Source organism: Meriones unguiculatus, chromosome 1, assembly GCF_030254825.1.
Source record: "Meriones unguiculatus strain TT.TT164.6M chromosome 1, Bangor_MerUng_6.1, whole genome shotgun sequence".
NCBI lineage: Eukaryota > Metazoa > Chordata > Mammalia > Rodentia > Muridae > Meriones > Meriones unguiculatus.
In genome coordinates, this window is record NC_083349.1 from 46,024,751 (window position 1) to 46,047,657 (window position 22,907).

General features: G+C 46.0%; 2 long non-coding RNA genes across 5 annotated transcripts; one reads left to right on the plus strand and one right to left on the minus strand.

Moving 5' to 3' along the window:
* Positions 1–526: 526 nt before the first annotated feature.
* LOC132655307 (uncharacterized) lies at positions 527–13,790 on the plus strand. Of its 3 annotated transcripts, XR_009593150.1 has the most exons (4): positions 942–1,137; positions 4,365–4,442; positions 8,624–8,817; positions 13,655–13,790. It is a non-coding gene; the product is annotated as an uncharacterized LOC132655307 (long non-coding RNA). The 3 variants fall into 3 exon arrangements; XR_009593151.1 differs by lacking the exons at positions 942–1,137; positions 4,365–4,442 and adding an exon at positions 527–598; XR_009593149.1 differs by lacking the exon at positions 4,365–4,442.
* LOC132655305 (uncharacterized) lies at positions 8,806–19,852 on the minus strand. Of its 2 annotated transcripts, none has more exons than XR_009593146.1 (3): positions 18,784–19,852; positions 17,205–18,113; positions 8,806–16,789 (listed from the first exon to the last, which is right to left on the minus strand). It is a non-coding gene; the product is annotated as an uncharacterized LOC132655305 (long non-coding RNA). The 2 variants fall into 2 exon arrangements; XR_009593147.1 differs by having other exon boundaries at positions 8,806–11,997; positions 16,628–18,113.
* Positions 19,853–22,907: the final 3,055 nt, after the last annotated feature.

Sequence of the window (22,907 nt, forward strand, 5' to 3'; positions counted from 1 at the left end):
AGAAAGCAGACAAAAGCAGTCTTCATTCATGTCACCGCTAAGGACAGGTACACAGTCTCACAGAAAGGCAGTCAAAAGCCAAAAGGAGCTCCTCAGTCATCTGAGGAGGGCTTAATTAAACCTTGTCAACCGCGCAGGATTCTAGCAGCCATCTGAAGTCTTGTAGGTGCTTTTGAAGGTAACCTGTAGTCATAGCGTATCGATTCTCCTGTGTAACACTGCAAAAATCTACCCACGGGTGAGACATGGCCGCACGGAATCATGTCTCCCAGGGTCTGGGTGAGTCCCTGCTCCCATGGGTGTGAAGGGAGGAGCTTTGTTTATTTTGTGATCCTTCAAAGCAATCAGCCAATGTCCCTGGGACTCTGCCATCCCTTTACTTCAGATCAGTCACCTGGCCTGTTTGATGGAACGGTTGTCCCTCTCTGGAAGGAGAAAGGGCATATTTGTGTTGATGGAAACACCCATTTTCTAATTTGGGAGGTCTCACGTTTCACCCATGCTCTTGGTCAGAGCAGTTGTTATTCCTGTTTGGCATGGTGCTGGAGACGGATATTGCAGGGACCTTCAGACAGACAGGCAGAGATGCTCTTCGAAGGTACATTTTCCCTGCTTCCCTCTCTCTGCACCCACTCAGCACAGCGTAGACACCCTTCTAGCCGCTCTCGGCCATCAAGAAGCCCCAGGGAACGGACAGATCGGATGCTAGAAGACGGACTCTGTCCTTCCGTCTAAGAAGCAGTATTTTTCCTTTGTTTGTCTTAGACTTGTGTGCTGGGATCCAGCCCAGGGCTTTGCAGTTGCTAGGTGAGAACTCTGGCTGCCAACCTGTTTTTCCTGTTCTTATAACCAGAGCTCTCCACAAAACCCTGCTCTCGAACGCACTAATTAAAACAATCCTATGCGCATTTACTGCCTCTTGCAGACCGGTTCAACGGCGCTGCCTGATATTGCCTGAAAATCAGGACTCTGTAAAAGCTGAGTCATCCTAGGTCCGAGCACGGAGTGCTTGGAGGCTAGGATCCTGGCAACTGTGCGCAAGCTCGGGGTGGACCTTATTTTAACTAAAGCTTACCCTGCTGGACGGTTGAGGACTTCAGGGATTCCCGTCTTGCTGTAGGTGGGCTGAGATTACAGGTGTGTACCATAGTGTCTGGTTTTTAAATAAGTTCTGGGGATTTGAACTCAAGTCCTCACCGCTTGCATGGCAAACACTTTCTCCATGAGCTGTCTCCCCACCCCGTGACCTCAGGACTTTTTGCTTCTTTGTTTTGGGTTTGGTTTGCTGTTGAGACACGGTTTCTCTGTGTAGCCCTGGCTGTCCTGGAACTTGCTCTGTAGACTAGGCTGGCCTGGAACTCATAGGATCCATCTGCCTCTAACCTCCAAGTGCTGGGAGGTTAAAAGCATGTGCCCCCACTGCCTGGCTGACCTCAGGAATTTTTAATAACTTTAAATCATAGCCAGCTTCATCACATTATCTTAATTTCTACAGCCTTCTTACAAATAGTCTTCTAGCGTTGTCCTCATCGCTCTATTTCCATGTTGGGGCAATATTTTTCTTGTAGGACAAAACCATATTTTACCATATTTTTTAATACCAAAAGCTTTTTTTTTTTTAAACCAGAAATGTGTTTATACACATCTAGCTCATTTTCTTATATTTGCTGTTTCCTTCCTCACACACTTTCCTTCATCAGAAAAAAAAAATCCCTGTGTCATTTGGGCTTTTCTCATAAAGTCAAAAACAAAACAACAAAACAAAAACCTTAAACACAGGCACATTTGACCACTTTTTGTCTTTTGCCAGACAGATGTAGCAGTAAGATGCCATTAAAGCTTAAATGGCCCATTATCCTACCACTCTAACATCTAACTTAAATTGCTAAGAGTCATCCATTGCATGAATCTGGATCTTTTACCCTAGAACATTTGCCTAACCATTTCCAGAAAAGGTAAACACAACTCAAAGTCTTAGGTCAGGTTAGCTTCCAGTTTCTAAGGCTGCAGTAATGATGGATGAGTAAACTGGGATTGAAGGGGAGTTGCCCATCTTGTAGAGAAAGAATACAAGGGGAGAGCAGAGAACCCTTCCACTTCCTCACCAACATACCAGTGAATGATGAGATCAGCCTGCACCCTTTAGTCTGGAGATCAAGGGAAATGTGACTTGTCTGACTCCAGAATTTCCTTGGCTGACAGAAACCAAGTTTCACCCTGGAATTCATCTTATTTTGTTTTGTTGGTACACAGTAAAGGTACAATTGCTTGTCTTAGATGTGAGGCCAGCCTGGTCTACAGAGTGAGTTCCAGGATAGCCACGGCTATACAGAGAAACCTTGTCTCAGGAAAAAAGGAGGAGGAGGAGGAGAAGAGAAAAAAGAAAGAAAGAAAAAGACACACGAGTTAGGTAGGTCAGCATGGATATTGAAGGAAACGAGCAAGGGACCTGAGGCATCTAGTCTCTAAAATAAGAAAGCAAGGGAAACCCAACAGCCCAGGACAGATGTGCACTTGATAAGGGAAGCAGCAAGTGCAAAGGAGCAGGGGATTGCATGGTCTCAATGAAGACAAAGCAAATCCAATTGAAACCAGGAAGAAAGAGCAGATGCCACCAGGATCTATCCCACCCCCTTCTCCCAGCTCTCTCTGAAGTGACTCTAGTTCCCTGGGCCTTGCTATCTCCGTCAAAATAATTCAAATGAGACGCATAGTACAATGTAGCAGAGAGGTGGAGTGATGATGAAATAAAGAATAAGGTGAGAGTGGACCACTGCTAAAGGGGCCATTGGGTGGCACAGTCTGGGCACCCTGACAGTATTTTTTTTAAAGATTTATTTATTATTTATACAGTATTCTGCCTGCATGTGTGCTGTGCACCAGAAGAGGGCACCAGATCTCACTATAGATGGTTGTGAGCCACCATCTGGTTACTGGGAATTGAACTCATGACCTTTGGAAGAACAGCCAGTGCTCTCAACCTCTGAGCCGTCTCTCTAGCCCCTGACAGTATTTCTGAGGGCTTTGGAACATTTGGCTTTTTCTGCAGGTCTTTGTCCTGTACAAACCATTGACAGGCCTGCTCCAGCTGACTCTTATAGAAGAGGGCAATGGGACATCTCTGTTATTTTTCAGAAAGCCACCAGAATCTTAGAAATAAAAGACTTAGGCTCCTAGTGCTCATATCAGATAGCTGTCAGGTTTAGGGAATTATTTCTGGGTGTGAGCTCAAGATTGCATGTGTCCTCTTGTGGCCAAAGATATGACTCAAGTCCTTAGACCAGTAATTAGTCCTACAGTGCCAACCTTTAGTTTTACACCTGCTAATTATAAGGGAGGGCGCATTGCCAAAACCCTTTTCTGCTGACTTCTCTCCAGCTTCCTAGGACTTTGATATGGAGATTGTACTGGGTCCCCCAGGGTAGGGGACAGTAGTTTTTATAAGGCAAGCAGGAGGCAGGAGAGGGAGGGATGGAAGCAGAGCCCGATTCCCAGCCTCCTGGAGCTGGAGAGAAAGAAATAGAATCTCCTCTCCTCTGGGACCACAGCATGAACTGATCCCCACTAGCCACTGAATAGCAAAGCAGACACATTTGTATCACCTTTACCCATCGAATTTGTTGTGGTTATTTTAGAGTCATCACAGGAACCACACATCCTGATATAAGGAACAGTAGAAAGAAAGACTCCTCAATGGTTCCTTGTCAGTGTTTTGTTCGTTTGTTTCTGATTTCCATGTGGCGATGGAAAATGGTAAGTTGTTTTGGTTTTATGTTCAGAACCTGAACTCTCAACCACTTTGAGCTAAATGAACTCTTTCTGCCTCCTCACTCCAAACAGGCCTGTTAGTATTTGGAAGTTGTTGATGACTGAATTCTGGCTTGTAATCAGACACTCCAAGCCTGTGCAAGAGAGAACAGACATTACAGATAACCATCTGGCCCCATTTTATAGAGGAGAAGCAGGGCCTGGGAAGAGGAACTGATTTGGCCCAAGAACACACTGAGTTCCAGGCCAGCAACAAAGCCCAGCCCAGCCCTAGACCCAGTCCTCACTCTGTCAGCTTCCCTTACCTCACCGTGGTTTTGTGTGCACTAAACACAGACATTTTATGTAAACAAGGTCATGGTTCAGTTGCGGCTTGAAAGGTGATATTTCCAGCTAGTGGTGGTGCATGCCTGTAATTCCAGCACTTGGGAGGTAGAAGCAGGAGTATCAAAAGTTCAAGGTCATCCTCAGTCATGAGTGTGAGGCCAGCTTGGGCTATATCAGACCTTGTCTTTGAATAAACTACAACAACAAAAATATCTAACCAAATGATTGTCAGGTTTCAATAAACTGTCTGTTGTTCTCCATTAATAAAGCCCACGCTTTTGGATGGAGGAGAGGCACACAAGCTCCCACCCCTCGAAGAGGAACTTTTGGCAACTGATGGCTGCTAGGTGAGGGAGAGCTGGTTTTCTGTAGAGGTGTGTCCCTGGGAGGCTGACCATTCGTAAGTGGGTGGCCCCACAGTCCTGCCCCACACACTAGTTAGACTCTGTGGCCCATAAACATTTTTAAAAACCAATAAGACAGGAAGTAGGGAGGGACATGTGAAGGGGGTCTGGGGGTTGCTGAAAGGAAGAATGGGTGGTAAGTAGGTTAAAATAACACTGCATGCACAATGCAATACTACTCAGTTGTTAAAGACAAGGAAACCATGAAATCTGCAGGCAAATGGATGGAACTAGGAATGATCATCCTCAGTGAGGTAACAGACCCAGAGAGACATACATGGTATACACTCACTCATCAGCAGATTTTAGTCATATAGTATGGGATAGACATACTAGAATGCACAGACCCCAAGAAGATAAGTCCAGTGGGCCTCTTAGGCTTCACGTGGGCCCACTAGCTAGGTGAGTGGGGCATATCTCTGACATGGACTATATGTGGCCTGCTTTCTGATCACTTCCCCCTGATCGGACTTCCCTCTCAGGCCACAGAAGAGGGAGATGAACTCAGTCCTCATGTGAATAGATGAGCTGGGCTGCCTGGATAGGGGCGATTACCCTAGCTGAGGAATAGGGAAGAGGGGATATGGGAGGGAGGGGCCTAGGACCAAGATGTAAATCGAATTAATTAAAAAAAACATTGTATGTATATATGAAATTCTCAAGGACTAAATTAAAACAACCAGGCAGTGTGGGGGTATGCCACATTTGGGAGGCAGAGGCAGGCAGATCTCTGTGAGTTTGATGGCAGCCTGGTCTGCAGAGTGCTGGGGGATGGTCTTATGCACTGTGTATTCAGATGCCGATTTTTGTGCCTTCAGATCTGGTTGCAGTCTGGGCAAGGGTACTATCACTTCTATCAAGAATTTTCTGTCTCAATATTGTGTAAATATTGTTCTCCATCATCTCTGATTGGTTAATAAAGAAGCTGATCAGCCAATAGCTTAGCAGGAGAGTGAGGGGTCTCAGATAGACACCAGAGAGGAAGAGGAAGGTCAAGGAGAAGATCTCCATGAGGGAGCGGCCCTGAGGACAAGGATGGAGCAGGAGTGGTCAGGGGTGAGCCTAGAAGGCAGGTAAAAGGGCACATGGCTGGGAAATAACCAGGCTAGTATAGCGTAGAGAGGTTAGAATTTAATTTTTTCTTTTTGTATTCATTTGTTTTAGTTTCTTTGTATTATGGGACAAATGCTGAGATCTCAGACATGTACCATTTTACTCAGCATAGAATATGACCATCAGATAGTAGTTTTGATACCTTAATTGTATTAGAAATCTTTTCATGATTGTTTTTTATAAAAGTTAATGTTTGGATTACCAAAAATTGTATCCTTGTATTGTTTCACATACCTGTATAAACTAACTCATCTTTTGATTTGGAAATCCCCATAATTAAAGCAGTAAGTAGTTTCTACATTTTTGTAAAATAAAAATTCTGACTTTATAATCCATCTCTTTTCAAATTCTATCAGAAATAGCAGTGGTGTTTGACAATTATGGTCACTCTACATTTTTTTTAATAGCTTCCCAGCCTTTTGCTGGTTTCCAGGTAGATCTTGATGTTCCAGGTCAAATGCCAAAAAATTTATATTCTCATACCCACTCACATCTAAGGTGAGAGCGTGTGACCAGTTACAGGGGGAGGGTCTCTATCTCAGCTAGTCATTTCACGAGCATTTTAAAGAAACCCCCTCCCATAGCCAAGGCCTCGGTAGTTGACTAAGGCATACAGTTACTAGCAGGGGGCTCTGAGTTCAAGCCCTACCATCCCATAAAACTTGGCATAGTGGAAGCAGAAGGATCACAAATTCAGTCAGGTGTGGTGGCACACGCCTGTAATCCCAGCCCTCAGAGAATCAGAGGCAGGTGGATCTCTGTGAGTTTGTAGCCAGCCTGGTCTACAGTGTGAATCCAGGACAGCCTAGGCTACACAGAGGAAAAAAAAAATCACAAATTCAACTCAATTCTGGCTACATAGTAAGTTTGAGGCCAATAAAGTTTATCTCTATAAAACAAAGCTTCTTCAAAAAAGTCAGTGTCTTTAACTGAGTAGAGTTTCTGACTAACTATGAAATAAAAAAACTTCTTGAGGGCTGAGAGATGGCTCAGCGGTTAAGAGCTCTGTCTGCTCTTCCAGAGGTCCTGAGTTCAATTCCCAGCCACCACATGGTGGCTCACGACCATCTGTACATGCAGATAGAGCACTCATCTACAGAAAATAAATAAATAAATCTTTAAAAAACCCTTCCCTTATTTGTTAATAAGCTACTTTAGACAACTTGTTAAATAATATTGCTTTGTGGAAAATTCTAGATCAAATGTTGTATCTTCATCACTTTTGTTTCAAGTAAATTTTGGTGTGGATCTATGAAATGAAAAGGTAGACATGTGTGTATGTATGTATATGTGTGTGTATTTGTGTGTGTGTATGTGTATGTATGTGCATATATGTGTGTATATGTATGTGTGCGTGTATAAGGGTATGTATTTAAGTGTGTGTATGTGTGATGGGTGCAGCCACCATGTGTGTGGAGGTCACACAACAGGTCTAAAAAGTCAGTTCTCTCCGACTTCGTGTGGGTTCCAGAGCTGGAACTCAGGCCTGCCGGGGCAAGCAATTACCTGGTTGGCAATCTCACCAGCCTGTTCGTTTTTCTAACCCTGTGTTAAGTGTGCTTTATTATACTATCTCAGATCTGCATCTGGAAATCAGAAAGCCAAGAAAGACTTTGTAAGAGCAACAGATGGATTGTGTTCCCCACAGGGAGGTGGAGTTCTGTGACTTGGTCGGAAAGCCTTCCTTCTTTCAGAGTGCAGGAAAAGGGAAAGTCTTTCCCCCGTCCTGTTGACTTAGTGCCCAAGGGCTCAAAGGGAGACTGACAAAAAGAAAAGGCATCCGCTTTAGCCCTGTTCATGCTTTTATTCAGATGGGGCTTCACAGAGAAGTGAAAGCGGATACAAGCATTTTCTACAGACAGTGAATGGCTGTGGGGAGAAACCACGCAAAGAAAGGGGTGTTTGGGCCTCCAGAGGCAGCGCATTGTAGGACAGTGACAAGAAATATATGTGGGAAGGAAAGGAAAGGTTGTTTTCAATTGTTTATACAAACTTATCTGAAGACCAGCTCTTCAGCTCTGGGGCTTGGGCGATTATCACTGCACAAGAGGAGAAACACTGATGTCCTGCTTTAGGGGACACGGAGAAGGCAAGAAATGCTCCCAGGGTTTGTTCCTTTCTCCTGTGCTTCCTTCTCAGAGTCATCAGCCGGAAGTAGCATGTCTTGGAGTGGTATGTCCTGATTCACCTCATGTTTTCACTGTCCCGGGGCTAGGGCTGTCCTTCTACCAATTAGCTGAGTCGGGAGAGCAAACAGCTTCTGTGGGTGACTCGTTGCTGGAGAGGGGTGGGAAGGGACGACCCATGCTTATGTCTGTTAAGTATACGCTAGAGAGAGTGTGGCTCATCTTTTCCATGCTCTGTCAGCATTCTCCCACATTCTGGCTGGAAAGAGATGGTACCCTTAAGAGGGGCAGGAAAGGCACCATTTACAAAGGTGTGGGCGGGGATGATGGTGAAGCGTCAAAGGCCAAGAGCTGTGGGAGTCCATCTCCATCCTCTGTCACAGAGTCAAGGGCAGAGTGTGGCCATAGACAAAAGCACGGCCTATGCTGGGGATAGTGTCACAACATGACGTGATAGAGAGAAGATAGATCAGGCAGGCAGACAACAATAGCTTTGCTTCCAAGCAGCTGTGCCAGTAAGAGTATCCTTGAGGGGAGATAGGCTGAACAAGCTATGCCAGCTCAGGTGTGCCCAACCTTTTGGCATTGCGACATGACACCGTCGTTTCTCAAGCTCATACTAACAAACCATGCAACTGAGTTATTTTTAAAGAGTCACATAGGGGCTGGCTAGATGGCTAAGTGGATAAAGAAATACCAAGTCTCACAACTTTGGTTCGGATCCACAGACACACACACACACACACACACACACACACACACGTGCCACGCACACATGTTAGAAGGACAGAAGTGGCTCCTACAAGCTGTCCTGTGTCCTGTGCGTGAGATAGCACACCCATGCCACCCCGCTCTGATTAAGTTTTCGTTTGTGTTCCTCCATAGGTATCCTGGGACGTAAACACCCGCCAGAAGCCTGACTGGAGATTCAATGCAATCAGTTCTTACTACTCAGGGAAGTTACAAAAGTCATTGTGAGCACTGAATTACCCAATCCTGGGCCACAGCATGAAGACTGAGCAAGCTAATGTCGGTAAGAATGTCCTGGAGGCAGAAGACGGCGGAGTGAAGGGCTCTGAGTAAGTGCCTGGAGCCCAGGTTGGAGGCAAACGGGGATGATGAGGGACAAGCCCAATGCTGCCTCGTAACCCATTACAAACTCTGTTGCGGAAGAGGCCTAACGGGACTGTAACCTTACCTCCTGCCTCTGCCTCCAGCGCATGTCACCTTCTCTCTCACTATGCCTTTTTCATCTGTTTTCTTCCTTATTTGTAAAAAGAAAGCCCTTTTAAAAAATATTATTGCAGTCACCTTTTGGGGGGTGGGAGGAGTCGGGGCACAGAGCATTTCATATTCTACCTGGCTGGCATTCTGCCACTGAGCCCTGGGACTTGAACTGGGGTCCTTAGGTTTGCACAGCAAACACCTTTGCCTGTTCAGCCACCTCACTGGCTCAAGGAGAGTCCTTCTGGGACAAGAGCCTGTCAGAGGCAGAGGCAAGAGGACAACAGTGTGAGGCCAACATGCTCCACAGGTGAGACTGTTTCAAAAAACCAAACCAACCAACCGAACAAAAACCCGGAATCTGTCCCAGATCCCCTCTGTCTTAAACAGACTTTAACAAAACTCTGCTGGTAGGAGAGGTGAGTGACAGGGCTCTTCCGGGACTACCTTGTCCTTTTCAATCTTTCAAACACTTCCTCGTTCCTCTTTGCCCCATAATAGCTATATGGAATGGTTGTGTAAAATGAGAGCCTCTGTTTCACAGATGGGTTAAACAAGATAAGAAAGAATTTCTCCATCCTCCACCTCTTTCTCCTGGCTTGGAGGTAGCAAATGATTACATCGTTTACTGAGAGGATTCTAGCTAGAGCTAAGGTCAGGCTCTGTGGCAAAGGCCAGTGATCGGCTAGCAATGAGTGCCATGAGTCAGGAAAGATAAAAATAGAGGACCATACGCTTGGTGTTTGCTGCCTCAATTTACCATAACATCCGCAAAGCCTTACACTCTTTTTTTCTGTTTTCTTTCTTCCTTTCTTTGTTTTTTTGAGACAGGATTTACTCTAGCTGTCCTTGAACTAACTCATTCTGTAGACCAGGCTGACCTCCAACTCACAGAGATCTGCCTGCCTCTGCCTCCTGAGTGCTGGGATTAAAGGCTGAGCCACCACTGTCCCCTAATATTATTTCTTACCTTAAGAACTATGCTAATTTTCTTGTGATCATGGCCTGGTTCAGGTTTGATGCTTCATATAGAAAGGTACTAGAATTTATTGAGTAGTAGCTATCTAATTACCAGGCACTGGACCAGGCTATATAGCTTCATTTGCTGCTTTTCAGGTTGAATTTCAACAAGCATTCAGACTCAAGTTAAACTTAAGCATGGCTGTCAGTATCTGCTGGGAAAATATACCTCCTTTGTACACAAGTTTCAATGCTAGAATTTGAAAGATCCTAGCAAAGATTTTTTTTTTTTTTTTTTTTTTTTAGATACCAAATAAGCTCAGAGAAGCTTATAAAGAGGAACTCTCAGATGGGGTAAATATGTTGTCAGTATTTGGGGCATAAATTTTACTGCCGACAAGAGCTCTGCCCATTCCTTTTTAAAATTCTGCTTATCTAATTTGTGTGTGTACATGTACAACTGTGCATGAATGGGGGTCAGAGAATGACTTGAGGAAATAGGTTCTCTCCTCCCATGGCGTGGGGGCCGAGGAGCAAACTCAGGCCATGGGATTTGATGGCCATGGCTTTAGCCACTAAGTCATTTGGCCAGCCCTGTTCTGTTCACTTTTTATCTCCAACACTTGGCTGGCCATACCCTGATTAAAAGTGACTGTCTGAAGGGCTAAGGAAAGCTGAGCCCCGTTTGCTGATAAGGTAATCAGTAGCATGCTACAGATCATCCTTTTAGGGGCCATAAAAGTTACAACCCCCATCCCCACCCCACTTTTTTTATTTTCACTTAAAAAAAGCTTCGTGTTTATTTAGCTTTCTGATTCTGCGTTTGTGCCTTCAACACTTTCACAATTTTCTGCTCCTCAGTACAAAAGCATGCTCTGTCCTGTAACAGGTCTGGCAGGCCCTGATGACTGCATCTTTGTTTTAGATAATCTCCTAAGGACTTTAGGTCTTACACCATGAACCCTGGAAGTCTGCCTGGGTGCACACCACATTCAGGCTGGGGTACTTTCCCAGACTTCTTGGTATAAAGGTGAACAGCCCTGTCACCAAGGGTTGGAGACAGGCCTGTTTCGTTAGAGGGCTGTACTGTATGAAAGCCTAAGAAGAGAAAAAAGAAACTATTCCTTTTGTGTAATCAGCAGTCACTGTTTATGAACTGATCAGGTTATAATAACGCCACAGTGGATATCTTAAACATGAACAGGTTTTACACCTTTGGTTCACAATGTTTGGAGAATGAGAAGCTCTCTATGTATCCCTCCCAGGCTGGCCTAGAACTCACTGTGTAAACCTGGCTGGCCTCAAACTCACAAAGATACCCCCCACCTCTGCTCCCAAGTGCTGAAATTAAAGGTTTCTGCCACCTCATCAGGCTGGTCCACAATTTAAAAAATGAAAAAACTGTCTTTTTTGTTTGTTTTTCGAGATAGGATTTTTTTTTGTGTGTAGCCCTGGCTGTCCTGGAATTCACTCTGTAAACCATGCTGGCCTCAAACTCAGAGATCCACCTGTCTCTGCCTCCCAAGTGCTAGGACCACTTCCCAGCAAAAACAAAACAAACAAAAAACCCTCTTAATATACATACTTTTGCCTTCTAAGATGACACATGGCAACTGCTTTTGTATGTATGTTCATGAAAAGGTAGGCACTAACACATTTGAGCAAACAGCCACCAAAGACAAGGTGTTCATGTTTTAATCATCCATGGTCATACATGGGATGCCACTTCTTCCCAGGGAGGAGGTGAGGGTGCCGGCTTCAAGGTGGGCCAAGCTGTCAAGGGAGATGATCAGATAACCTTTGTGCTTTCGAAGGGTGTTTCTTGGTATGAGCAATAATAGAAAGAAGATCTCAGATCAAAACAGAGCAAGTCTGAGGGGCTCTGAATTATTTCTTCAGGTCACACACACGCGAGCGTGCGCACACACACACACTAGCATGTATGCACACAGCTTCCTTCAGCTGCTCGGGACCTTCAGATGAACTCTGGTGACCGGACAGGCAGTAAAGTTCAGGGACTTGTGGAGCACAGTTTTGAGAAGGTTCACAGTTCAATTCCTCCTTAAGCTCATTTCCTGGGAGTGAAGGGAAGAAATCTCACTAAACAGAAGCTCAGCCAAGGCTCTTCTGTTCTGCCTCTGGCCAGGACCCCTCATAGGTGTTCGTTAGCTCCCAGCATGCTCAACTGTTTGACCCGTAACCTTCTTTCTCTTGCCTCAGGGAAGTCTGGCTGCTTGAACTACACCCACAGTGCTTCTCTGACCCTTGCCTCATTATTTCCTTTATGTCTTGGCCCTATTTTTAGGTTAGGGAATCTTTGGTATTGTTGGGGAGGGTTGGTTGCTATGGATCGAATGAGCCCTTCACTTACACAGAAGCCCTAACATGATGGTCCACGCCTGTACTCAAAGCTACTCAGGAGGCTAAGATAGAAAAATGGCTGAAAACAGAAGTTGAAAGCCAGACAGGGCAACACAGGGAGACCTAACCATAAACAAACAAATCTCATGTTGAAATGCAAACACTATGGCATTGTTAAGAATGGGACTTTTAAGAGATAATTAGTCTGGGAGGGAATTTGTTCCATTATCACAAGTGTGAGTTGGTCACCAGAGGGAGTTTGGTGTCATCCATATTTCCCATTGCTCTTTCAGACTCTTAACTTTCTTGAGCAAGAGGCCATTGTCAGCACCATCACATTGGACTTCTCAGCCTCCTGAACTGTGAGGCAACAGATTCTGCTCCTTGTCAGCTCCCAGTCTGTGGTGTTCAGTTCTAGTAACTCAGGCAGGATTTGTAAGCTGCTATGCACTGGGCCAGACTGGTTCACTTTTCCTGAGGAGCAATGAACACACAGTAGCCTAGGGAGTGTGTGTGTGTGTGTGACAGAGAGACAGAGACAAAGACAGACAAGGACAGAGACAGACTCTTGGAAAAGAAAAATACTGGCTCTGAAAAAAAAAAAAAAAGCAGTAAGTCAAAGATTATCCCAGTGATACACGAACTTTTGGGGTGTCTTTGAGAGTGTCAGACCCATTTATGGCTCCTGATAAACTAAGCCCAGGAGTTAGGGTGCTGGGTACCCAGTCACAATGAGCCAGTGGCTTTCATGGTCTCACCCCACAAATTCGAAGAATGAAAGTCATAGGCCTCAGAGGCTGAGTCTTAGAAAGAAATTGATTACAGATTCCTAGGTGGGATCTTAAGAGAAAGAGAAAAGGAGAGGCCACAGGAGCACCTCTCTGGGAGTGAGGTGAGACTACAGGCACTTAGAGTTAGCAAAGCTTTACTTGATGAGGTGCAGTGGGAGTAGGAACTAGCCAGTATAATTCCCAATTACAAGGAGTTCAGACACCCCTCGGTTTTAGTTATATCCTTACACACAGTTTCCAAGAAAAGGGATGCTCATTTAGGGAGAAGAGCAAGAATCCAGACTCCCACCCGCTCTCTGGCATCACTGGCCTCTGGGCAGAGCAGAGCCAAAGACTTTTTTGGCTTAAACACTTTCAGTATCTCTGTCCCCCAAGGGTGGTGCTGTCAAAGGGGAAAAGGACATTTTTGGTGTTTATTCAAGGTGGGGGTGAATCTTTCACTTTTGGGGTCCTCTACCCTGAAATACTTAAACACTATAGCTGCTTTTTGCTTGTTTTTCTTTTTTCTTTTTTTCTTTTTTTAACGTGATTGACTTTTAAAGATCATAATTGCTGAGTTTTGTTTTTAATTGTCTTGCAGGTCTCGCTGTGTGGGAAGTCTCACCAAGAGAATAGATCACAGGGAAGATAAATCATCTGAACTCAAAAGACAAAGAACAACGAGTCAATACAGACAACAATAAAATATTTTTTAAAACATCTGTAAGAATTTCAAGACACAAGTGATATCCTGAAATGGCTAGATTTGGCATAGCTAGATGGCTCAGCTGTTTAAAGCGCTGGCTGCTATTCTAGAGGATTTGGGTTTGATTCCAGCAGCCATACAGCAATTTATAGTCATCTTTAATTCCAGTTATAGGGGATCTAAAGTGCTCTTCCGGCATCCTAGCCACTGCACACATATAATACATATACATACATTCAAACAAAACATCCATACTTACAAAATTAAAACAAAAAAATATCAATCTTTAAAAAAGGTAAAAGGCTAGATTTATGGGTTATTGGCCCAACAGAAGAAGACTTTAATTTTAGCAAAGACAGCATATTCAAAGTAACAGGTGAGATGCAGCAAGTTACCATAAAAACAGGCCCATCAGAATGACATAGATTTGTCACCTGGACGTTTAAGAGCTGGGAGGGCTTGGAAAGATCTACTTCACGTTCCGAAAGAAACAACTGCCGACTCATACTGCTATACTCACCAATGCAATTTCTCATAACTGAAGGAAAAAGTAAACTTTCAACAAAGACTAAGAATTTATGGCCGTGAAGTCAGCTCTGCAGAAGATAACTGAAAGAACTTCTCAGACTGAAGAAAAACACAAACCTAACCACAAGCCACAGGAAAGAAAAGACCACACTAGAATAGTGAAGAAAGAGAGGAAGGCAAGAGGGCATAAGAGACACTACAAAATCAAGTGACATGAATAAATACACATCTTTCAACAGTAACACTGAATGTTAATGGCCTCAATTTCTCAGTCAAAAGTCAAAGACCAGTAGTTTGGATCAGAAATCAGGGATGAACATAAACCATGTATTTTTTTTGCCTCAAAGAAACACACCTTACCACAAGAAAGTTCTGACCTTAAGCCACAAGGGTGGGGAAATAAACCTAAGCAAACAGAATTAGGCGAAAAAGCAGGGGTCTGTTTTAATATCTAATAAAATAGACTCCAGTCCAAAACTAGTGACAGAAGACAGAGAAGGGCACTTCATGCTGATGAAGAGAATGAATCAGGAGAACATTGTGGTTTTCAGTGTATACGCCCCAATTTCATAAACTAGTGCTAGAGGTAAAGTCATAGACTCGCCCTAGCACAGTTGCAGTGAGTGACTTCAGTACCCCAGTCTCACCAACTATCAGGTCTTTCTGAAAAGAAAACAACTAGAAATATCTGACATCATAGATTAAAAAAACAATGACATCAGGGATCAAATGAACTTACCAAATATCTATAGATCATACTACTCATAGACTACTGGTTTTTATCAGCATTCTATTGCATATTCTCTCAAATATATATTAGGACACAAAGCAAATCTAAATAAATGTAGGAAAACTGAAAAAAAAAAAACTCCTTGTATTCGATCTGATCACAATGGATTAAGACTACAAATCAGTAGCAAGAGAGAGCCTAGGCCACACTACACACCACTGAGTGGGAAATTGGTCCTTAAACAAATCAAAGAGAAAAGAATTCCTAGAGAATGAAAACAATACACCCGACCTTTGAGACACAAGGAGGCAGTCCTATGAGGAAAGTTTACAGTTGTGCCTCCTCCTACATTAAGAAATCGGAGAGGAAAAGCCGGGTAAGGAGGCGCACGCCTGTAATCCCAGCACTCGGGAAGGAAGAAGCAGGTGGATCTCAGTGTGTTCGGGGCCAGCCTGCTCTGACAAAGCGAGTCCAGGACAGCTAAGGCTACACAGAGAAATCTGGTCTTGGGGGAAAAAAGAAAAAAGAAATCAGAAATCAGAGAGGTCTCAGATAAATAACGATACTCTTTATGACCCCACAAAGAGAGCAGACCAAACCTTAAGTCAGTAAATGGAAAGAGAACATTAACCACCCAGTCCGATTCCACACTGTTTCTTGAGCTGTGTGGGGAGGGGACAGATAGTAGTTTAATTAAGAAGTGTTCCCCACAGGCTCAGATATTTGAACGCTTGGTCTCTAGTTGGTGGTGCTGTTTGAAGAGGAATGGAACCTACGGAGGTGTGGAGCCCTCCCAGAGGACATGCATCCCTAGGGTTGAGTTTTGAGAGTGTGTAACCCCACTCTTAGAGTTCACACTCTCTGAATCTTTTGTGCAATTGAAAGTGATCTCTTGGCTTCCTGCTCAGCTGCCATGCCGCCCCCTTGCTGCACTCTCCCCACCATGACGGACCCTTATCTCTTTGGAACAATGAGCCAAAATAAACTCTTCCACAAGCTATTTTTTGGTCATGTTATTTTATCACAACAAAAAGTAACTGTTACGGGGTGTAATATAAATACTTCACTTACGGCTGAGCGCCTGTAGTCACTTGTTTTCTGCATTTGACCAGTCATGAGTCCATACCAACCACCATCCACTGCCCAAAGACCCTTTTCTACAATTAAGAATGAGAGCCTCAGGCTGAAGAGATAGCTCAGAGGTTAAGAGCATTGTCTGCTCTTCCAGAGGTCCTGAGTTCAATTCCCAGCCACCACATGGAGGCTCGTAGCCATCTATAATGAGATCGGATGCCCTCTTCTGGTGTGCAGGTGTACATGCAGATAGAGCATTCATAGACATAAAAATAAATATTAAAATTTTTTTGCATGAGAGCTTCACTAACCTATTGTAAGAGATAATGCATAACAAAGGCAGTTTGATGCTGTGCCAATTTAGCAAAATAGTAGTAGTAGGTTTACTCCCAGGGCTTATGAGATCCCATTCGTGGGTTCTTGGCTAGATTTACAGTACCAGCTGTGTGTTTCTTCCTGCAGATTTAGCCTGAAACCCAATCAGAAAGCAGTTGCTAACCCCTGTTAGCATGGCACTATGACATCCACGGGTGTACCTTGGCAGGCCAATTATTGGTGCAGCTTGTCGGATTCATGTGTAGACAACTCTGTCGGTGACTTTTCCGAAACCTCCCTCGGCAGAGCACTTTCTGGTTCTATGAAAGCTAGCCAATAGGCAGGACGCTTCCATATCTGCTCCAGCTTGATTTCTCTTAGCTCTGTGACAAAGGACACAGTGTCTTCAGCAGGAGGGTGTTACTATCAAGTTCTGGTGGGCAACAAAGAGCAAGGGCAATAGCCATGTCGTTCGGGAGGTTTCTGCCCACCTCCCTCTGACCAACAGCTTGAGGTGAGGTCTGCTACACCTTTCATTTGGCAAGCTATGGCTTCTGGGAGGAGCCTTATTCCCTTGGTAGGGTAACTCCATTTGAATGCGACACACACACACACACACACACACACACACACACACACACACACACCGTAGATCCCAGACGGATTTCTCAGATATCCTTAGCATTAATTATCCTTCCCCACCTCCTTCTTACTCTCCCATCCCCTCCCTGCTTAAACCTCACCCCCATTATTCTTCTGTCCCCCTTCATACTGCCTGTCTGACTGTCCCCTGCCTACCCCCAAGCTCTGCCTGCTCCATAGCTCCTTCAGGTTTCCTGGCTTCTATAGATAGCCAAATTACACACAGCAACGTCGAACACTTGTGTCACAGTAAGATCCACGAGGAGAGAGCAGTTGCAGTGGGGTCTTGTTTTCATCGTTTGCTTATTTTGTTTTCAGCCTTCCTTTAAAATCTCATCAATTTTATTTAATTGTTGATTTCCAAAGTTATCCGTTTATTATTGCCGTGGGGGTGGGGCAACCGTGGCCACAAGTGGAGCTCGGTCGACGACGGCGGAAAACAAACTCAGGTCTTCAGACTGGTGCGGCAGGTGCTTTTACCTGCCGGCCCCCTGTTTTGTTTTGTTTTGTTGTGCGTTTTTTGTTTGCTTTGTTTTTGTATTCTTGAGATAGGTTCTTACTCGGCAGCTAAGGCTGACCCCAAACTCACTACACATCACAGGCTAGCCTCAGACTCACAGGAATTGTCCTGCCTCCTGTCGTCTATGCTGGGATTACAGACATGAGGCGTCGTGCCCAGTTTCTTCACCCTTTCAACTGTTGGCCAGGAGCTTCAAAGACGTCTTACGCCAATTTAAGAAGTCAGGCGGCAGCAGGGAGTCTGAAGATGCTGGCTGCTTGACCGACCGTTGGTTTCTCCTGTAGGCCCTCTGGGGAATTTAGGCAAAGGTCTGCTCTGGAACCACAGCTGTGGGATCTGGGAATCTGATTCAGGTGCCTCACGTTGGTTGGAGCGGAAGCCGGAATAGAGCAAGAAACAGGATAAACATTTTACTCAGTGCTGTTGGGGTGCATGGCAGGCTGCCATCTAAAGAAAAAAAAAAAAACAACTCCAACCTGGGGGTTGGTATAGCGGTCCCTATGAGCCAGCATTCCAGAGGTGCACGCTACCTGAGGATCTGTAATCTGGAGGGAGCAAGATGGTGAAAAATGAGGTCTCAGGATATCTGCCAGTCACACACCTACCTGGCAAAGGCTGAGGGCAAACAGCTATTTAAACAAACAAACAAAAACAAATAACTCGATTTTTAAAATAAGAAACTGCTCTAAAATGACCCGATCTAATATAAGACAGCACGCCAAAAACATAAATACCAAACCTTAAAAGTAAAACGTGCACATCCTAGGGGGTAGGGATGTTGGAGTACTCACTGGCCCTTCCTAGCCTTCCCTCACCGGGGCTGTCTGTGTTCCCGCTCTGCAGAGGTGTGGAACCTCTTCCACACCCAGAGATGCAGGAGCAACGTCTGGCTCAGAATCTAAAGAGCCCGCGGCCTCCTCTCTGCCCTTCCCATCCCCAGCCCGGTGTCCAGCCTGTTCGGGACTCGCTGCTGCGTCTGGGTAGGGTTGACTCGCCCCACACCGTTAACGCAGGCAGCCCTCGCGCCCCCTAGGGGCGGGCATCGCGGTGACACCCTGCCCGTCACCCCACCTTACGAGTGGCGCCTCCCTTCCACCTGGAGGGACCCCCTCCGGGCCTGGGAGCCCCCGCTTCACCTCTCCACACTCCCGGGAGGCGCGTTCCGTCCCTCCCGCCCCACACAGCCCAGCACCCCCGCGGCTCGCTCTGAAGTACCTGCAGCTGTCACCTTAGGTCCCAGCGAACGCGGAAGCCGAGCGACAGCGCCGCCTCTGTGGACGGTGACTGTAGGTCCTGAGCGCGCCATTTCCCGTTTCCGCCCTCTCCCTGCTGGCCCTGGCAGCAGAGCCCTCCCACCCCCGAGCAAGTGTGTGAGCAGGGCCGAGGCCAGGTTAACGGCACCCTTCCTGTTGCTCGAGGCGGGCTGTCATTGGGGTGTGTCAGGGAGGAAAAACAGGTTCTGTCGTTGCCAGGTTCAGAGGCTTCCCAGGCGGTGCACCACTCACTGTCCACCTCGCACGGCAATACCGTCAGAACCTCCTTGTCTGGGCGGTGACTTTTGATTAGACTGATACTTAGCCGTGAGCCTGAGCACCCAGGGTTCTTGCTCCAAGTCCTTGCGGGTTCGCAGGAAGTTCACAGAGGCGCCAGCCTTGCTCCAACTTCAGTAAGCGGCCAGGCCCCGTGTCCGTTCCTTTCTTCCTTCCTTCTTTTCTTTCTTCCTTCTTTTCTTTCTTTCTTCCTTCTTTTCTTTCTCTCTTTCTCTCTTTCTCTCTCTCTCTTTCTTTCTTTCTTTCTTTCTTTCTTTCTTTCTTTCTTTCTTTCTTTCTTTCTCCCTCTCTTTCTTTCTCCCTCTCTTTCTTTTTCTCTTTCTCTCTTTATTTCTTCCCTTTTTTTCTTCTTCCCATTTTACAAGTGAGAACGCTGAAGCTCAGAAGGGGAAGTCACTCAGTGAGAATGGTGCAAGTAATAAACAACGAGAGCTGAAATTCGGGGCCGTTCGTGTTAGGAAAAGGAGTTTTTCCACACCTGCCCCAGTGCCCAGAGAGAGGCGGTTGTAAGATCAAACCCGAGGTCAGTCCCTTCATGCAACGGGCCTAGGAGCCCTGGGGAGTGTCCTCTAGGTGGCGGCAGAGAACCAGCCAGTGGCCCGGGAGGTCCGTGGGCGCGAGTTCTAACCTGGGACAAAAGCAGGGTTGGCAGTCCTGAGCTGGGGCAGCTTTACGGGAACAGCTCCGACGTGGCTCAGGACGTCCCGTGTGCGCATTCCCGGGCGCCAGCTCATTAAACTCTCAAGAGCAACCTGTGCAGCGGATGCCCTTAGCCTCACGTGGTTCAGATCAATTGTCGAAGAGCAGGCAATTTGGATTGCAGCCCCGGCTGTTCCCTTGGGGAAGAAAAGGCAGTCTCTTGGAAGCGCCAAGGCTAGGTGAGGTCAATCCAAGGACGGTGATTGAGACCAAATCAGGAGGGAGATCAGGAAGAACTCCCTGGAGGTTGTGTGAGGCCGAGACATGGGATGTGGTAGGATTTTTCCCCCCAGTCTGAGCACCCACACAGCTCATTCTGGTAGTGCAACTCCAAAGCCGGCTGCCTCGCAGGCTGCAAAGCACTAAAAGAGCCAAACACACACCGTTAGAGGATCTGGTGATGGCTGCTTCCGTTGGGTTTCACAACACTGAGGAGCTGGAGAGCATACACCTGGCAGGTTGCAGCGCCATCAGCATGTCCCTCGGTCCACAGAGCTCCGCTGTGGGAAGGGTTGATGACAGCTTCCCAGAATGTCCCCACCGTGGAAGAATGTAACCTACACTCGGATTCTCTGAATCGGATTCTCTGGATCCGAGTGAGACCTCGAGTCCAAGACAGACAGCAAGCAGGGCCTCCTTCCTCTGCGATCTCGCCCTAGTCATCCAGGCACCTGGGTGCAAACGCTGAGCTTCTTAGCGGAGAACCGCAGCACTTTTTGCAGATGGGCAATCACCACTGATTGGATTTTCTGGGAACTGCCGGACAAGTTCCTGCCTTCGAATGTGAAGGGGCCGGAGGCCTGCATCCTTCCTAACAATTTCTTTACAAAATCTCATCCAAACTGGTCGGGGTGCAATGAGCCTTCCGTTGCAGCCCTTGGCAGAGACACAGAGGGATCGGAGTTCATCCGATTCTTGGTGAATTCGAGGTCATCTTAGGCTACATGACACCCTGTCTCGGAAATAAAAAGGGGTAGGGGGAGCTGGAGAGACAGCAGCTCCGAACACCGAGTACTCTCTACTAGAGGACCCGCGATCCATTCCCAGCACCCACGTGATGGCTCACAAACACCTCTAACTCCAGTGCCAGGGGATGCAACACCCTCTGCTGGCCCCTCTTGGGCACCGGGCACACCTCTGGTTCACACACCTTCACTCAGACAAAACATCCAGACTGGCTGAGCTGCCTAGTCTTCTGCCAACTCGACACGCACTCTGGAGTTACCTGAGAGGAGGGGAACTCCAGCTGAGAAAGGCCTCCGGAAAAGCGGGTGGTAAGGCATTCTCTTAGTGACCGAGGCGAGAGGGCACAGCCCACCGCATGGGGTGGTGCCATCCCTGGGCAGGAGGGTTCTGTGAGAAAGCAGGCAGAGCACGCCAGTACACGGCACTCCTTCATGGCCTCTGCGCCAGTGCCGGCTCCAGGTTCCTGCCCTGCCCGAGTTCCTCTAAGGAACAGCAGTGTGGAAATCTAAGCCAAATAAACCCTATAAACCCTTTCCTCTCCAAGTTGCTTTTTGGTTATAGAAGTTTTTTTTGTTTTGTTTTGTTTTTCCCAGCAATAGAAGCCCTAACTAAGACACTCGTAAAATAAGACTTTAAAAATTTTTTTAAATAAATTACTTTTTTTTAGTTTTCAATTTTAATGTAACATTTTTATTTTAGTATAACAGTATGTCTAAATTCTTTGAAAATTTCAGTCACGAATACAATGTATTTCTATCTTATTCACCTCCTATTCCTCTATTCCTCCTAGATTCCTCCACTTCTCTTTCCCAACATTATATCCCTTTTACCCCATTTTCAAAAATTGAAAACAGATTATTTTCTCATACAATATATCTTGATTATAGTTTCCCCTCCATCTGCTCCTCCCAGTTTCTCCCCACTTCCTCTCCCCTCCAGATCTTGTCTCTCATTAGAGAAGAAAGGCTTCTAAGATATAACAACCAAATATGACCAAATAACATATAAAAAGATAAAGCAAAAACCATCGTATCGAAGTTGGACAAAGCCACTCCACAGAAGGAAAAGAACCCTAAGAGCAGGCATAAGAATCAGAGACCTAAGCTGGGCCTGGGGGTGCACGCCTTTAATTCTGGCAGTCAGGGAGGCAGAGGCCAGTGGATTGTTGTGAGTTCAAGGGTAGCCAGCTCTACAAAGTGAATCCAGGCCAGCCAGGGCTACACAGAGAAACCCTGTCTCAAACAACAACTGCAAAGAATCAGAGAGCTGCTTGTTCTCACACTCAGTAGTCCCATAAAGACACTAAGCTAAAAGCTGTAATACACAGAGCACCAGGACCAGACCTGTGTTGGCCCTGTGCTTGCTCTATCAGTCTCTGCAAGTTCATCTGTGTCTTACTTAGTTGGTTTAGAGGGCCTTGTTCTGGTGTCCTCCGGCCCCTCTGGCCCTTCTGCTTATTTCTGTCTCCTTTTCCTTGTGGGCATCCTGAGCTTCAAGGGGAGGGATTTGATGGAGACCCCCCATTCAGACTTTCTCTCCACATAATGCCTGCCTGTGGGTCTCTGCATCTGTTTCCATCTGCCCCCAGAGGAACCTCCTCTGACGACTGAATAAGGCACTTATCTATGAATGTAGCAGATATGTCTCTAGGAGTAATTTTAGTGATTTTTTTTTTTTCAGACTGGTAGTGTTTGGTTTTACCTTAGGTCTCTGGCTTATGTAGTCTCTGGTTCTTGCTCACCCAAGCAGTGCTGGATACAGGTTTTGTCTTGTGGAGTGGGCCTTAAGTCAAATCGTTGGTTGGCTCCTCCCACAAGTTCTGTGCCACTGTTGCTCCAGCACAGCTTGCAGGCAGGACAGATTGTAGGTCTTTAAAAAAAAATCTCCTGACCCAGCCCCAAGTCTGGGGGCCTAGCTCATGCCCTGGTTCTGTCTCAGTGACTTTGCACTGGTTTTTCTGCCTGCGATGTTTACCTCCTATTTAAACAAAACAAGACAGCAAAACAACAACAACAACAAAAAAAACAGGGCCAGGGAGTGAACACAGGGACTCACAAGTGCTCCGCCACAGAGCCGCACCCTAACACCTTTTTACCGTATTTTCTTCAAACTGTTGTTTTTTTA